Source organism: Octopus sinensis, linkage group LG6 (genome assembly GCF_006345805.1).
Source record: "Octopus sinensis linkage group LG6, ASM634580v1, whole genome shotgun sequence".
Classification (NCBI taxonomy): Eukaryota; Metazoa; Mollusca; class Cephalopoda; order Octopoda; family Octopodidae; genus Octopus; species Octopus sinensis.
The window spans coordinates 65,112,723-65,127,356 of NC_043002.1; the positions used below are offsets into that span (position 1 = coordinate 65,112,723).

Sequence of the window (14,634 nt, forward strand, 5' to 3'; positions counted from 1 at the left end):
TTCTACATGTTGTGAAACCGTTTCCTTATCTCCCTCGTTTGATTCAAGAATTAATGGAAGATGACCCCCATTGTGGCTTGCAGTTTGCAGTAGAATGGCTGGACAAGTTGAATGATGACCCACCATTGGAAGAACGTGTTGTCTGAACTGATGAATCAAAATTTTAAGTTTCTGGGAGTGTTGTTTGGCATAACTGTGTATTGGAGTCAAGAAAATACTCAAATCATGATTGAGTATGACCGCAAAAGTCCTGAGATAATGGTGTAGCCATGTGTGAGTTACATTCTTTATTGTGGCATAAAGTGGGTCACGTATTTCAAACTTTTACAAAACCGAATACTCCCTAACTTAAAGGCACGAGAAAACTTTGGAGAACTATGGTGGAAGCTGGATGGTGCTCCCTCACAGTATCCATCGACTGTTCTTGACTAGGTGAACAAAAATTTCCCTAATCGTTCGATTGTGAGGGGAGGGCCTGTGGAGTGGCCAGCTTGCTCACCTGATTTAACACCACCAGATATTTTTGTGGGGTTATCTAAAAGATCGTGTCTATCGTCAGGAAGTGAACAGTCTCGAACGTCTTAAGTTAATTTCCAAGAATGAAACACAATCCCGGTAGACATGTTATAAAGCACGTGAAAATGTTTCCATACGGTTACACGCCTGTCTTGCAGCACAAGGAGACCCAGTTGAACATGAAATGGAAAACCGATTTAACTAAACATTGCATTCGTTAACGTTGTACATTTGTGTGCTTATATCAATAAATATAACTAACAAGTGCATCATGAATTCTGGCCTGCCCTATATATATATATATATATATATATATATATAATATATATATATATATATATATATATATATATATATATATGTACATATATATATAGGCGTAGGAGTGGGTGTGTGGTAAGTACTGGCTTACCAACCACATGGTTCCGGGTTCACTCCCACTGCGTGGCATCATGGAGAAGTGTTTCCTACTATAGCCTCGGGCCGACCAAAGTCTTGTGAGTGGATTTGGTAGGCGGAAACTGAAAGAAACCCGTCGTATATATGTATATATATATATATCTGCGTGTGTGTGTGTGTGTGTGTGTTTGTGCGACTGTGTTTGTCCCCTCCCCAACATAGCTTGACAACCGATGCTGGTGTGTTTACGTCCCCGTATCTTACCGGTTCGGCAAAAGAGACCGATAGAATAAGAACTAGGCTTACAAAAATAAGCTCTGGGGTCGATTTGCTCGATTAAAAGGCGGTGCCACAGCATGGCCACAGTCAAATGACTGAAGCAAGTAAAAGAGTATATATATAAATATATATATATATATATATATATATATATAAAAAGCAATAAAGATTCAAGTTAATTTAAATGAATTTACTTGAATATGGTACCTAACTTAGATGCACCAAAAAAATTATGCAGTTTTAACAATACAGTAATGTGGGGTGATTATAAGCGAGAAAGAAGCAACAAGAATGGATAGGTTTTTAGTACAATCGTTTCATACAAGGACAGGCTTTATTAAAAGTTGCAAAAATTGCAGCATATAAACGTGTCCCGTACTCATCAGCTAAAATACATGTGAGTTCTCTAGACATCCTAGTGGTTGAGGCTATACTCATGAAGTAATGTAGATAATTAAGTAACATAAACAGATTTCCAAAGTTCATTAAAGTTCTTTAAAGATGATGTACAGTCTTATCACAGAATTTTAAAAAGGTTTTAATAGCATCACAGAGAAGGTGACTTAATCCATAGTGTACATATGAATTTCCAGAGATATGAGGAGGGATTACATACTCACAGACGACAAATTTATCCATTGCTAATCACAACGAGGTGGGTCTCAATTCCTGCTTATTAGCATTACAGAGAGGGTGAATTAATCCTTTGTATAGATGCACAATTTCCAATGGTGTAGATGTAAATTTCCAGAGAAATGAAGAGGAACTTCATATTCACAGGCGATAAATTTATCAATGGTTGAACACAATGAGGTAGGTATCAATTCTTGCTATATGATTAGGTATTTGCCACATTAATCACATTACTGCTATTTACAAGAGACTGTAGCTATTTAACTTTTAAAGGCTGAAGGGCTTTCTAGAGAGGCAAAGAACAGAAAAGGGAAGGAAAGAGAAGAAAAGAGAGAAAATAAAGGAGGAGGGAGCAAAAGGGGGGGGACTAAAAGAGAAGAGAAAAGGAAAAAGAAAAAAGAAAAAGAGAATAAGAAGAAGAAAAAGAAAAAAGAGAAAAGAGAAAGAAATAGGGAAAGAAGGGAAAAAAAAGAGAAAAAGAAAAAAAGAGGGTTCTAGTTATACAGAAGAATTAGTAGACGGCAAGTCTGGTTTTAATTTACAGGCATCTAGGAACTAGAGGAGAATATTATTCTTTGACCAGTAAAACAGCTAATTTATTGCTGTTGAAAGCAGCTATGAATTTAAAGAGAATCTAAAGAGATAACACGGTCAGGGGTTTAGGGGTCAAAGGCTAAAATCAAAAGAAAATACATTAGGAAAATCTAAGTATAATCTTATCAAAAAGTCATTAAAATTTATTTAATTAATTTATTCATTTTACTGTCTTAAGGAGTTGCCGTTATTATTCATACATTGACGGACTACAGGTCAAATCTTAGAAGATCATTTACAAGGTGTTAGGGAATTGTCTATCATAATGAAGATAATCATATTATTACCGAGGGAGTAGCCTTATTTATTTAATTTTGAAATAGAATTATGGGGCTTTAGTAACTCATTTTATTTTATTAAAGTTATGCTACTTAAATTAGGTTAAGAATTAAAATTAAAAATTAAAATTAAGATTTAAAATTAAGATTTAAAATTATGAGTTTGAAATTAAATAAAGCCTCAATTAAGCAGCGTATAAGTACTATTCATTTCCCTGTTCTCAAAAAACTGATGTAGATATAAGGAAAAAGATAACTGTAGTGTGAGAACTCTTAGTTATCTACTTAAAGCAGTGCTATACTAGTAAAAATCAAGTTATATCTATCTATCTATCTAGTTACGAATATTCTAATCATTTAAAATATTTTAAAGTCTTCAATTTAGCGTGGACACAAACTTGACCTAGTTCGATATGGTTATTCAATAAGTTTCTATGTTTTCTATGCTTTACAATTATATACGTCTCCATGGAGCATAGTCGGCAACCAACCCTGCTATTTTTATACGGAATTGCTCTCCTAACTATTTCCCAATTAAGGTTATAATTATTATTATTATTTTTGAGTTCCCAGATTTTGTTTGAAAGTGTGGTGGTACCAGCTTTATTTACATCTACACCATTGGAAATTGTGCATCTATACAAAGGATTAATTCACCCTCTCTGTAATGCTAATAAGCAGGAATTGAGACCCACCTCGTTGTGATTAGCAATGGATAAATTTGTCGTCTGTGAGTATGTAATCCCTCCTCATATCTCTGGAAATTCATATGTACACTATGGATTAAGTCACCTTCTCTGTGATGCTATTAAAACTTTTTTAAAATTCTGTGATAAGACTGTACATCATCTTTAAAGAACTTTAATGAACTTTGGAAATCTGTTTATGTTACTTAATTATCTACATTACTTCATGAGTATAGCCTCAACCACTAGGATGTCTAGAGAACTCACATGTATTTTAGCTGATGAGTACGGGACACGTTTATATGCTGCAATTTTTGCAACTTTTAATAAAGCCTGTCCTTGTATGAAACGATTGTACTAAAAACCTATCCATTCTTGTTGCTTCTTTCTCGCGTATATATATATATATATATATATATATATATATATATATATATATATATATATATATATATGAATGCATGTATCTATATGCATGTTTTATTTAGTTTCGGGTTTATTTACAATCGATTAACTTCTCGAAGGCATTGGCATCACTTAGCCACAGTACATTTGACTGAAAGCAGTAAAATAATAAAATGATATTTTTAAATAAAATACGTCTTTGTTATTGTATATTTGCTGAATTCTTCAATTCTTAAATCCTATAGATTATTTTATCATTTTATACCACAACATAAATAAGTCGTAGCAATTGACAGCGAAAATGTTGTTTAGAAGGATAATATACACTTAAAATCTATCGGATATGACATGATTTTAAATGACAGAAATTGCAGTAATATTTTCTTTCCATCAATTTATTTAAAAAAAAATAAATGAGAATCAACAAAGACATAATATTTACGTTTATGTATAAAGGAGCTACAATGTTTCGGAATCAGACTCGGTTTAACAATTGTATTTAATTACTGTGACATATATGAAATATATCAATTATTCCATTCATAATTGGAATGACAATAATGCTTGCTAAACAATCAAAATTTTTTAAGTGAAATCACATGATAACTTCAAGCATTGAAATTCGCACGCTTTATCAGATATCAGTCTTGGTGGACATTTTGTGTTTTTGTTTGACCATTCTATTAAAACATTTGCTAACATCCAATGTGTGTGCATAGTTTTACTCACTTATGGACTACTACTACTACTACTACTACTACTACTACTAATAAAAAAATAATAATAATAATAATAATAATAATAATAATAATAACCATTATTATTATTATTGATAATATTATTATTACGGCCATCATCATTCATATCATTCTTATCATCAGAATTATCGTTATTATTATTATAATAACTTATTTTATTTTCATTGTTATTATAATCATAATTATATTTATAAAGACAACAATAGTAAATTGTATAAATAATAACTTTTGCTTTGCCAGAAATGCGAGTGAGGAGCGGATTTGTAGAGAGGGATTACAATGATACCGTAGTGTTGCATAGAATCGGTTATGAAGAACCAGTAATCAGCTACATCTAGAAGAAATTAATTATGCACATACAAAGATGGACAGTCATTTTGATCTGATCAGCAACACCGATATTTCCAATAATTATCTTCATTTTCAAATAGACTCATACTTTCTTACTTGTGTTCTACGATTTACATACCGATGGTGGTTATTAATCTGTAGTGTTCACGAAAGGATGAAAGGTAAAGTCGACCGCAGCGGAATTTGAACTCCGAATGTAAAGATGGACGAAATGCTTGCTGCTAACTATTGGGTTGTCCGGAAAGTTAGTGCCAATTTTCAAAGAAAAGAAAAAGGTCAATAAATACTTACCATTACATTTTTAATCAACCAAATGTGAAGCATTTTGTTGCTCAATGTGTCTCCATTTTTCCTTTAACTTGAAAATATCCTCTTCCCAGAATTGAGGTGGTTTCATGGCAAGGAATTCATCAAGGTATCTTTTTATGTCATCAAAGGAATCGAAATTTTTACCATTAAGATTATTCTACAGAGACCCGAATAAGTGGGAATCCGAAGGAGCAATATCTGGTGAATATGGAGGGTGGGTAACACATCCCAGCCGAGCTCCAGCAAATTTTATCTGGTTCCCAAAGCATAAAGTGCCGAAAATGAACTTTCTTATCTTCCATTTTAAAGGGTTACAGAATTAACACAGGTTAGAGGAACATAAACCTTCTTCCAGGAAAAGATAACGTAAACTGTGCACTAAATGGAGGTGTAGTCAAATGCTATTTTATGGACTAAACCATGTTCTAAAATAAGTCCAAAGGTAAGCTACTATAAGTCGGCACGAACTTTCCGGACAACTCAATATCTGTTCCGATGTGCTAACGATTCTGCCAGCTCACCGCTTTTGGTCTTCATACATATTAGCAACAAACCCATGTTGAGTGTCACTCGCCTAAACCAGCCATCATTATAAGTGGGATGCTTTGAAAGTGGAGCGTAATAATATATTCGTGAGTTTAGTAAATGTGAATAAGCCAGGATTGAACTATGCAGGAATAACAGTACACTTGATCTTTTGTTTTGGAGCCTCCTTATATATTACGGCATTTATTTTCCTCTAAGTGTGCAGCACTGGCGTCTCACAGTCTAATATTTTGCACAAGAAGAAAAAAATTGACATATGTCATATTGTACCGCGCGTATTATGAAATATAGTCCTTGGTCAAAAGAACGCCATCTTTTTTCGTACACTTGTAACAAGGACTCAACCAATTTCAAATATCTTCGACTAATTTACAATGCCACTAGTGCTATAATTTTTTATGGAAAAAAACCTATTTTATATTTGAAACAAAATTATAGTCTTTGGCCGTTAAAGTATAAGTGTCTGAAGCGTCTGCCTTTCTCTCTCTCACACACTCTCTTATTGCATGAATGATAGTTTTATTCTCTGTCAGTCATTTGTCTTTAATTTGATGTTATTCTTTCAAAAGATATCTCATTCGGTTTTGTAGTCATTGATATGTCATTCGTTAGAATCACTACTCTATGCTCTTCCCCAAGTAACCAAATTAAATTACTAGCAAACAGTTTTTTTAATAATATGTGTAAATGACAGATATATCCTCCGAAGCAGATAATGGGCTAGTCGGCGTTTCCAACCTGTGTTCAGAGAATGAACAAAATAATAATAATAATAATAATTATTATTATTATTATTATTATTATTATTATTATTATTATTATTATTATTATTATAAGAATCATAATTATAACGATGATAATAATAATAATAATAATAATAATAATAATAATAATAATAATAATAATAATAATAATAATAATAACAACAACAACAACAACAAATGAAATCCAAATTAAAACTAGAACAGCAACGGTCCTTGATAAAACGGTGGCAAGAAAAGCCCCTTCGTAGCAAATACTGGGCTAAACTAAAAACTAAAGAAATAGACAGAAAAAATCCCAGGAGTGGTTGAGAAGTACAGGACTCAAAGCTGAGACTGAAGGATTTTTTAATGAAGCACAAGACCAAAGACTCCCCACCAAAAATTAACAAACATATATAATGAAAAGAAACATAACAAATAACTGCAGAATATGTGGAGATGGACAAGAAACAATAAAACATATCATCTCTGGCTGCCCAGTCCTGGCTAAGAAGGATTATATTCACAAACACGACAGAGTTAGGACCTACATACACTGGAAGATATGGCAACACTGTGGAATAGCAAGAGAAAAAAGATATATGCACACACCAGAAAAGGTCACAGAAAACGAGAAAGCAACCATACTCTGGGATATGTCAATACACACAGATAAATAAATTAAGGCCAATTGGCCGGATATAGTTGTCAGAGATCATGAAGAAAAAATGCTTTCTAATTGATGTATCAGTACCAGCAGACCACAACGTGTCTCTAAAAGAAATGGAGAAACTTTCAAAATACAAAGACCTGGAAATAGTGATTACTCAAATGTGGAATCTAAAAGCAGGAACAATTCCTATCATAGTAGGCGCATTAGGTATGATAAAAAAATATTCAGACAAATACATAACAAAAACACCCAGACGTACAAATATATATAACATACAGAAAATTGAACTACTGGGCACTGCACACATCCTACGCAAAGCACTTTCAATACAGTAACCATAAGAGCATCACAGCAAACCACAGTACATACCCAAAGCACACAGATCTGCACTCGTTAGTGAAGTGAAAGCACGTTCTAAATATAGAACTACTGAATAATGATAATAATAATAATAATAATAATAATAATAATAATAATAATAATAATAATAATAATAATAACAACAACAACAACAACAACAATAATAATAATAATAATAATAATAATAATAATAACAACAATAATAAAGTTTGCTTACCAAAAACTACCAAGCTAACGTTCTTCAAAACGGTTCTGACCCTAAATGCAGATTCTGCGACACAATTCACGAAACAGACCATCTCGTCTCAGGATGTCCTGTGCTGACACCGAATGAATACAAATATCGTCACGTTTGTGTAGGACAGTATTTACATTGGAAAATGTGTAAATACGACAAAATCAATACTCCTGCTTACTGGTGTGAACATCATCCTGAGCCAGTCATTGGAAGTAAAAATGTTACTATCCTCTGGGATTTTCCAATCAACACTGACAGAACTATCCAAGCTAATCGACCAGACATAGTAATTAAAGACAGGGAAGAAAATACTTGTAGATTAATTGATGTAAATGTTTACACTGATAGAAAGATATCTAAAAGAATTTAACAATTAACTAAACATAAGGGCTTGGAAATTGAAATCCAAAAGGGAGACTGTTCCTTTTTTGTGGGTGTCCTAAATGCTATAAGAAAGGGATATCAAAAACATCTAGACAATATCTCAGGAGAACCATCTCAGAGCAATCCAAAAGATTGTGCTGAGAAGTACTGCCCACATCCTAAGAAAAAAACCTATCAATTTAAATGAAGATAATTTGCAACTGCTTCTGCCAATTTAAATGAAGATCTTTCGTTACTGCTCCTGCCACTTCCCCTCCGCAAGATTTCAGTCATACGGTAACATCTCTTATGCTTCGCTCGCACTAGGACGCTGGGTGTGTCTTTGCAAGTGATTATAACAAACATGCAGATTAAAGCAAAGACTGGAAGATCTACAATTTCCTGTGAGTATTTTAAATCTCCCTCAAAATAAGTTAAGAAACTTACATATCTACAGTTATCGAACTTTCTCCTTGAGTATTCGAAAATGTAAACATCCTTCTTATTCTAAGAACACTACTGTCTTCTCTGATCGAACATACAAAAGACCATCTTTAGTAAATTTTACAACTTTAACATCTACAACTTTCTGGGAAAATTTTACTCTCCTTTTCTTTTCTTTCCTTTCTCCCAGAGTATTCGAAAATGTAAACATCCTTTTTAATTGCAAAACCACTACTGTCTTATCTAACTGGACATAGAAACGAACATCTCTTGGAAACTTAAAAACTTTAATATCTACAATTTTGTTTGAAAATTATATTTTTCTTTTCTACCGAACTATCTCAATATGTAAACATACCTTCTATTGCAACAGCACAGATGCATGAGAGAGAAAACAATAAAGAGGTAAGCACCACCTGCCAATATATACAAACTGCACGATTACAAAAACTGTAGACCACAGCAAAACTTATAAAAAGAAAAGGAAGGAGAGAAAAACAAAAAAAATCAGAAATTCAAAAATTCAACGATGTAAACATCAGTATATATACACATATTATTTTTTTTTCTATCAGTATCTAAAAACAGAACAAGATGAATTACTTCTTTTGAAGGTCAAGGTCACCGCTCTTATTGGTCGCTAGTAGTAGTAAACACATTTGACCTCTGCTGACCCAAATGGTGTGAGGAATTTTTTGTCTCTTTATCGCACAGGAATGTCCATTGCTGACCTCCTCACCATCTGCCGAATCTATTTACATAGCTGTAGAATTTGGTCTATTCACCAAGCTGCTACTCTTCCTCCTATTATTCCCTTCAACACTCACATATTTATAACTAGCAGTATCGCACGGCGTTGCTCGGGTTTGTAAGGGAAATAACTATAAAGCATTTTTAGAGAGTTATAGCCAAAAAATAGCAAAAAAACGGCATTAAAATGGAAAAAAAATGATGGTAAATTATTTTTAAAATCGTAGACGCGCGCTAATACCCAGAAGGGCTCGATATGAATCACGACTATAAGATACCCGGTTTTGGTTAAACTGCACCGCAAAATGTGGGAGTAGTGAGGAATCTAACTCGTAGGAGACAGACAGACAACCTTACTTTTATATATAAAGATTATATCAAGCACAAGACAAAAGCTGAAACTAAACATTTAATAATACTTTTTGATAATAAATGGAACTAGTAATAATAATAATAATAATAACAATACTACTACTACTACTACTACTACTACTACTACTACTACTACTACTACTAGTAGTAGTAGTAGTAGTAGTAGTAGTAGTAGTAGGAGTAGTAGTAGTGTTAATTACAAAGATAAACGGACTGTATCTGAAAAGAATTGTGGCAGAGGACTGATTAGTATAGACAATTGTATAAGGAGTGAAAGTAGGAAAGGAACAAAGGAATATGGTCATAAACACGGGGGGATGTGAAAGAACATGTGAGTAAAGTGCGTAACTGGAAAGCCCCCGGATTCATGGCTTCTGGCTGAAGAGATGCCACCCGGTGTATGAAAGACAAGCAGCCCAATTGAATGAGTGTGTCCAGAAAGGTACCGCCCCCGCATGGTTGGTGCCTGAGAGAACAACACTTGTAATGAAAAATAAAAGAAAGGGGATTATTGTGGGAAACTACCGTCGCATAGAATACCTAAACATAATCTGGAAGATATTCACTGTAACATGTGCGGCAAAGACATACACTTTCTTGGCCCAGGATGAAATACTACCAAGGGAACAAAAAAGATTTAGGAAGAGTTCTCAGGGTAACAAGAATCACCTGGTCGTCGATAAAACAGTTTTCAGACATTGTAAGAAACATCACACAAACATGTCTATGGCTTGGATTGACTTTAAGAAGGCATATGATATGATGTCTCATTCTTGGATCGTTGAATGCCTGCAGGTGTTGGTGTTGCTGACAACATCACAAATTTTCTTATGCATAGCACGAAAGAGTAGAAAACCAAATTGTACTCAAGTAATGTATTCCTCAGACTCGTTTTCTCCGTTACTTTTTGTAATTGCACTAATACCCATAACAATGACACTTAGGAAAGTTAAGATGGGTTACCGATGTGGGAAGAAAGGCCATCTTCTGTTTATGGATACCTGAAATTGCTTGGTAATTCTGAGAAACAGATAGTTTCCTGAATCAAAACAATCCAGAAGTGTAGGGACATCGGTATGGAATTTGGGATTACCAAATGCTCAGTAAATATGAAAAGACGGAAGAAAGCAGCCTGCAGAGGATTGCGGTTACCATCAGGGGAGACCGTGGGTGAACCCGGCGGTAGTAGGTATAGATATTTAGGGATTTTGGAGCTGCATGACATTCTAAGCAAAGAAATGACAGTCAAGGTCAGCGAGGCGTATCAAAAAGGGAGAAGATGGTATTGAAATCAAACCCGAATGCCAAAACTTTAATTATCTGGGCAGTTTCGGTTGTCAGATGTAGTGCGTTCATTTTCAAATGGACTAAGGAGGAAATATCAACACTGGATAGAAGGACGAGAAAGTTGATGACGCTGATTGGGGCGCTATACCATAAAGCAAACATAAACAGACTGTATGTGAAAAGAAAGGATGGTGGCAGAAGACTGAGACCATTGTATAAGGATTGAAAGGAGAACGCTTGCAGAATATTTGATAAACAGTGATGAAGACCTGCTGGAATATGCCGCGAAAGATATGGCCGTAATTCAAGATGAAATGATGGGCAAGGAGGAGTTTAATCAAAGAGCTGAGGAGAAGAGAAAAGGAGACCTTCTTGAAATGAGAATGCATGGACAGTTTGAAAGGAATACAGAAAACAATGATATAGACAAATAGCTAAAGGAGATTGAAATAGAATTCCCGGTAGGGCTCCTACAAAAAGTTTGTCTTTTAGGGACAGCGGAGATTTGAAAGAGGATCCTAAGCACTTGAAAGACTACTGGAAGTTTGTGGATACCTACGGTCACTAGTAGTAATCTGCTACCCACAAAAACTCTACCAGGAATAAGATCGAACGTGAGTCAAACCAAAATAATAAAAATCCTTTCTACTGTAGGCACAAGACCTGAAATTGTGGTAGGGGGATAGTCGATTACATAGACACGAGTACTTTTTTCATCGACCCCTAAAGGATGAATGGCATAGTCAACCTCGACGAAATTTGGGCTCAGAACGTAAATTAGGACAGAATGCCGCTGAGTATTTTGTACAGCGGGCAAGCAACTCTACCAGCTCGCTGTCTTTCTGTTAGTAAGGATATGGAGAAATGTTTGTCCAGCGTAGAAGGCAGCACATCATTCGAAGAGATTCCAAACCGGCAGTTCTAATGAGTTGCTGAGACACTGAGACATGATACTGCCCGCTACGCTCAGTAGCTTGAAGAAAATGAGTGGTAATTAAAAGATGATTTTTTTTTCTATTAAATACGAAGTATAGGTTAGGTTTAGTTTTAGTTTTCACGAAATATTTTTCCACTTTTTATCAATTTCATTCAAGACGCGATTTTCTTAGACGGAGAACTTATTGTTGCGTTGTGGAGAGCATCACTGTCAACGATAATAAAATGCTGCTACTAACATGGTTTCAAATTTTAACGAAGCTATAGAATAGGCCATAACAATTGTGATACTGAAAGGCAGCTACACACCACGCTGAAGGGTTGGTGGTGTCTAGGAAATATAGTTTTGGTCTTAATATGCTGATGTATATGATCCACATTAAGAGAACACGTGAGAAGAAAAGATTATTTCTTTAAAGACAAAGGAAGCAAAGCTAAAATAATCATCATACGCGTAGTCTCTGACTCCACAACATCGCTTGACAACCGATGCTGGTGTGTTTACGTTCCCGTAACTTAGCGGTTCGGCAAAAGAGAACAATAGAATAAGTACTAGGGTTACAAAAAATAAGTCCTGGGGTCAATTTACTCGACTAATGGCAGTGCTCCAGCATGGCCACAGTCATATGACTGAAACAAGTAAAAGAGTTAGGGCATCGATTTTATCACAGAATTTCGTGTTTTAGGCGCATTTTAAATATAAGAAACTAGTTATTCTGCTATGAGTTTTTTTTTAATTTTGTTTATTTCTTTCTATTCCTGTCTCGATTGGTTTATTACGTTGATCACCGAAAGCCAAGCCATGCTTATAAGACTGCATTGTGCACTTACTGCTGACTCAGCGACAATAAGTTTGAAACTTGCTGACAAAGTAAGTCATAAGAAGTGCTAGCTGAAATACTGTCTCCTTCTTTACAATGTATAAGTTACCATGCTTTATTGTTTTTTTTTATATTTTGTCTCATTTTCCTTTTTATTGAGGATGAAATATTAGTGATATGTATTAATCTGCTCTAAATTTGTTATGGCGACAAATGTTGAATATCTAAGTATGTAATATTTTATTTAGCTGTTTACGAAAAATGTTCTTGTATTATGACTAAGATTATATCGCTCTAAGTAATTGCATTCAATACATATATATACCCATAGGATATGTATATATATATATATATATATATATATATATTATATATATATATATATAATATATATATATATACATACAGGAATGTAGACTGACACATACATATATATATATGCATCGAAATAGACAGATGGATTCATAGAGCAACAGATGTGTAAGCGTATATATATACATAATTATATATGGATGTATGCATATATATATATATGTATATAATGTGTGTTTATATATATATATAACATATATATGTATATACACGCACATACATATATCCATATATATATACATGCATACATATCTACTCTTACCTATACATGTGTGTATCTGTATGTGTGTGTCTGTGTGTGCATGTCAGTGCCTCTATCTGTGTATGTCTCTGTGTGTGCCTCTATGTGTGTGTGTGTGTGTGTGTGTGTGTGTGTGTGTGTGTGTGTGTACAATTACATACCAACATAAGGTGCCTGCTGTGTCCAAACAGCGATTGAACATTGATTCTTTGTCGTTTATCTATCCTGGACACCTGAACAAACGTTCCTTTTGATTTTTACGAGAATGTTCCAGTAAAGATTACGACGATGCATTGTTTAAGATTCTATTTACCGTTGGAGGAAGAAAAAAAAGTCATGAATATAACGCGAATACGATATTATTACATAGACATGTATATTTTTGCTTTACCATTGTTGTGCAACTCTGTCTTTTGTGTTCGTCTGTTTGGTGAGTGTCTACATATACGAACTGAAATTGGTAATGAATGAAAGTATAAAAGTTTTACTGAATCAAAGAATAAATGAATGACGGAATGAATTTGCAATGAGTCTCTCTTAATGATTTCTCTTGCCTCCGTATATACATACATTATTGGTATGTGCGTGCGTGCGTGTGTTTGTGTATATGTATGCATACATATTTTTGACTTATATATATACATACATATATATATATATATGATGTTATACATACACATATATATATGTAGATACATAAATATTATATATATATATATATATATGTATATATATATATATACATACATGTGTATGTGTGTGTGTACCATAGCATTTTTGGTCTTTTTGGTATGTTCCAAATATCTATCCTGTTATTCAGCGGTCTCTTTAGCTACGTAAGTCATATCTTTATTCACTTATTCTCTCTCACACCATTTCCGCCTTTCTTCTTTTTTATTTCTTTCTCTACACCCCCACCCTCTCTCTCTCTCACTCTCCTGCTCCCCTTCTGTCTCCCTCTCCCGCTCCCCTTTCTCTCTTGTTCTCTCTCATTTTCTCTATTTAACATTCTTGTTATTCTACTTATCAGCCTTGTTTGATCACGTAACACCAAAATCTATTTAATATCATATTCATGAAACGCGCGCGCGCGTGTGTGTCTACATGTCTCTTTTACGTATCTACGCATGTATGTATATGAATATGAATATGTATATGTATAGGCCTGTATGGTTTTATAGACATTATATATACATACATACATATACACATTCATATATGTGATTATGCATACATATTATACATACATATACATTTTTATGTGTAGGTATTGTTATATA

At 34.0% G+C, this 14,634-nt stretch overlaps 1 long non-coding RNA gene across 1 annotated transcript in view; it reads right to left on the reverse strand.

Moving 5' to 3' along the window:
- The window catches only part of LOC118763737, a 20,493-nt gene extending 8,999 nt beyond the window's left edge, over nt 1-11,494 (reverse strand). Inside the window, exon 1 of the long non-coding RNA XR_004999489.1 lies at nt 11,413-11,494. This is a non-coding gene — a long non-coding RNA (uncharacterized LOC118763737). The remainder of the gene's footprint in view (nt 1-11,412) is intronic.
- Nucleotides 11,495-14,634: the final 3,140 nt, after the last annotated feature.